We start from the raw sequence: 4,332 nt of genomic DNA, 5'->3' as shown, positions 1-4,332 counted from the left end.
GCACGAGTTCTTCCTCTACAGGAAGGAGAATGCAGCTGGGGACAAGATGTACTGCATGTGCCGCGACCAGGCCCGGCTGGGCTGCCGCAGCTGGGCCATCACTCAGGGTCCAAGGGTGACCGTGATGCAGGGACACTGCCACCCGCCGGACCTGGGGGGCCTAGAGGCTCTGCGGCAGTTGGAACAGCTTCCCAGCCTGGCCCAGCAGGAAGTCCCAGACAAGATCAGACTTCTACCAAAAGTGCAACTATGCTTCAAGACCTGTTCTCCAGAGAGCCAGCAGCTTTATGGGAAAATCACAAGTGTGAAAATGGACAACAAGCCACCATGACACAGAACCTCCTTCCCCACCAGAGCAGAGGGGCTACTGTTTGGATCCCAGGCATCAAGGACACTTCATGTCCATATGGGAACTAGCATCTTCCATCCAATCAGATTTTGCTTGACAAATGCTTCCTTCCACACTCCCAAGAGCATCCTCCGAGAGCCTTCAGGTTTCCCCCAGAGGTCAGCCAGCAGGAATGCTTCTTTGGTGCCCCCAGGCTCCATAGTGCTCAGGGTTCCCAACCTACAGAGGCCTGTTAAGCTGGCCAAGGTCGTGGCTGCTGCTTCTGCCTGACGCACAGAAACCTGAACAACTATCTCCCAGGTCAGCTGCTGCCCAGCCCAGCAGCACTATCTGCAGAAGGTGGATCTGCACCACCCAGGCCTTCCCCACATAGCCTGCTCTGGCTCCCACAGTGCAGTGGCACTTTGGGCACATCCCTACCCACTAGTACTTGTCCTCTGGCGTCCATGTATGGTGCCAGGTGGACCTCCAAGGCCCTTGGCTGCTTGATAATCTATGCAGCCACAGCCCCACCCACCTCATAGCAAGCCAGACCAGAGGATCCTCACAGTGTCCATCACCTTTCCTTCCCTGGCTGTTGCCACCTTGAATAAGCCCAGTGTCCCTCCCCCATGGCATAGGTTTCAGACTCCTGGGTGTGGGAACCTAGCCCAGGACTCAGGACAGACACTCCTGACCACAGCCAGGAGCTCCTTAGTTTCTTCCTATGAAGCATGAAGGCAGGCAGATCCTGTAGCCACTGGAACATCCCTCTGTCCTGTGGGTGGGTAGCTTTGTAGAGGCCAGGCTGATGGCTGTTGGGGACCCTGGGGGTGTGCCCTCAAGGTCACACCCTCTACCTCGAGTTTCCCTATCAGTCCCTATCCATTTCCTGCCTGTGGTTGTGGGAGCACATGGTGCAGGAGGTCATCTGCCTGAAACCCCAGCCTGCAGCCTTTGTCCAGCTGTGAGCTTGACTACTTTCTGCTCGGCTTGCACTTCCTGCCCTGCCAATAAATCCTGTTTTCTGAAAAAAAAAAAAAAATAAATAAATAAAAATGCTGAACGAGTTTGGCCCTTTTGATTTTCCAGCTCTTAAGCTGTTTCTTGTTACTATGGTACATTCACTTTCTTTTGGTGCCACTGTGTGAAGAATTTTCCGTAAGAGCTCCTGTAGATTTGGTCTTCTTTTCAAAAATTTCTTAAGGTCTTTCTCTGCAAAGGATCTAATTTCTTCTTATTTGATGTGAAGATTCACTGGGTACAGTATCCTTTGTTGAAAATTGTTTTCTTTTAAATTTCTGTATATGCCATCCCCTTGTCTTCTTGTGCACATAGTTTCTGCTGAGAAAGCAGAGCGTAATCTAATTGTTTTTCCTTTGTAGGTGACTCTTTGTTTTACTTGTGATGCTTTTTGCATTCTTTCTTTATCTTTTATTTTGGAGAATTTTTCTATGATATGTCTTCATGTTTTTCTTTTTGAATATAGTCTGTTGTATGCTGAACTTCTTAAATGTGGATTTCCTCGTTTTTCATAATACTTGAGAAGTTTTCTTCTGGTACTTCTTGCACAGTTTTCTGAGAGATTTACCTGTCCCTCTCATTCTGGAATTCCAGTCATACACATGTTGTTCTTTTTAATTTCATCCCATATAAGTTTGACGTTTTCTTCATTTTCTTCACATCTTGTCTCTGATTTTTCTTCTATGATGTTTCCATTGAAGTAATTGTCTTCCAGCTCACTTACTCTCTACTCCAGCTCTTTTCTTATCTTTTGTCTTTCCAGCATGTTGGACACTTCTGCCATTTCATTCTTAATATTCGGGATTGCATTTTAATGCATTTCTATTATTTCCAGTACTGTGATAGCTGTACCCTGTCTATATTGTGATGATTTTTTTAAATTTCTTTTTTAGTTCTTTTTATAGTTTCAACTCTTTTTTCCATCTTTTACATTTTCTTCTGCCATTCCGCATGATCCGTCTCATGTTTATATTTCTTCAGGCTCCATGTCTCTGCAGTATTTGGTTTTTTAACGATTCTCATTGTTTCTTACATCATTTGCATCCTTTTCTGTAGCTGTTAAAATAACTCCACATCATATTTCTTCTGGTTCTCTACCTTTAGGGTATTCCCTTTATTTGTGACTTCCATTGTTTTTCATCATCTGTGCTTTCCTCCATATCAATGTAATGCCTCCATATCAGTGTATATCTTCTGCCTTCTTGATGCAAGTATTCATTAATCCTACAATATTCTCTGCTGGGTTTTTGAGGAGAAGGGTTTTTTAATTTGTTTTCTCACAGTGTTTAAAGCTGCTGTTGTCTCTTAATATTTGTGAAGTTTTTCTTGATAAATATTAATGTGTTCCTATTGGATCTATTGATAGTTCTTCTCTTTATGATGTTATTAATTAGTTGTCAGCTTGAAATATTCAATTTATAGGGTGAGTTGCTCATTCTCTTTAACCTCATTTCTGGGAACATACATCTTTCATAAAGTCCTTTCAGTTCTCTTTATTCTGATCTGCAGCAGGAATTTCAACTTAAGGTTGTCTCATTACCCAATTTCTATTGTCTTCCGTAGTGGCTCCTCTAATGACTAGAGTGGCTGAGTGGTTCTCCATTGGAGAAGTTTCTGACCATGGCGGTTTCATCTTAACTTTCCTTCTTGCAGCTCAACGTGCTATCTGAGAAAGTCATTCCATTGCTTGTAGCTCTCTGTCTCAAGTTATCTTTTGCTGTTTTGCACCTAGGATGGCCCTGTAACAGTGGTGACAAAGAGCCACAAATGGAGGGACCTTTATGCAGGCAAATTTCAGTCCCATTTCTCCCTTTGCTTGCACCTATAAAGTGCTGGCTCTGAGGAAGAGTGTCTCATCTGATGGGATCTTATCTCCTGAAGCCTGTAGTTTTCCTCTGTCTCTGGAGTGGTGAGAGATCAGTGACACCAATTTAAGCAATTTACGTGCAGGAGGATCTCAGGTCAGCTCTTCTTTATGGAGAACGCTACTTCTTTTTTCCTGCTTTTAGCTCTCTGTCCCAAACTCTCTTGTCCTGTTTGGCATCTGAGACGGCCCCTCACTGGTAGAGGCAAGGATCACCAAGTGAAGGGACTTTTCTTCAGTCCCTTCTCTTCCCCCATCAGGAACTTAAATTCTCTAAAGATCTTTTGCTTTCTTTATAGGTGATATCATTGGTATCATCCCACAAACCATCTGATCTTCATTCATTAGTATTCAAAGTCTCAAAACTGTTAGTGAGATTATCTTCGAAAATCAGATCAGATAGACTCAAGGTTACGTGTTAATTATGTTGAATTTGTTTCCATTTCTTTAGCTTCATTTTGAACTATCACATGATAATTAATGGTCTCTTACATAGTCAACATGTTGCCCCGTTTCTCACAGCTGATACTGAGCTTCTATAATGATTTTTTTACACAGATGTTACCAATCAGATTCTTATGTAGTTTACTAACTGAGGTTCATGTATATAGTTGTAATTTGTGTTTGTTATAAAAGATATTTGCAATAAATAAATCATTAATTATACAAAATTCTATCATTCTATCTTCAGTCTCATTTCTGTCACCAAGCCTGTTTTTTCTACCTGTCATTCTTCTTTGTTACCAACTATTATTAATAAATCTTACTTTCATATTTGATATATTTCAGAGAGCAAAAATTGGTAGAAATCTTCTATTTTTTCCTTTTTGGCTTTAGTTGTTTATATACTTGAATGATATTGTTATTAATAGAATTTTCTTATTAAAATCTTACTGAAAATTATCCCCAAACACTTAAAACAGTATATTGACAAAGAAAAGTCATAAATACAAGCTGGATCTAGAAGAGGCTGTGGCACTACAAATATAATTGCTCATGTCAGATGGATGTTGGCTGAAAGCAGAAAGTTGTTGTTTCTGTTGTTGTTATGTGCCATCGAGTCACTTGTGACTCACAATGACCCTACGTACAACAGCCCTAAACTCTGCTCTGTCCT

At 41.8% G+C, this 4,332-nt stretch overlaps 1 pseudogene; it reads left to right on the top strand.

The window, feature by feature from the left end:
- The first annotated feature begins 406 nt into the window (after nucleotides 1–406).
- LOC102853670 overlaps nucleotides 407–4,332 on the top strand; it is a 93,826-nt pseudogene continuing 89,900 nt past the window's right edge.

The sequence above is a fragment of the Elephantulus edwardii genome, unplaced genomic scaffold (genome assembly GCF_000299155.1).
Source record: "Elephantulus edwardii isolate Elephantulus edwardi_28Jun2011 unplaced genomic scaffold, EleEdw1.0 scaffold00205, whole genome shotgun sequence".
NCBI lineage: Eukaryota > Metazoa > Chordata > Mammalia > Macroscelidea > Macroscelididae > Elephantulus > Elephantulus edwardii.
This window is presented reverse-complemented; position numbering and strand designations above follow the sequence as displayed.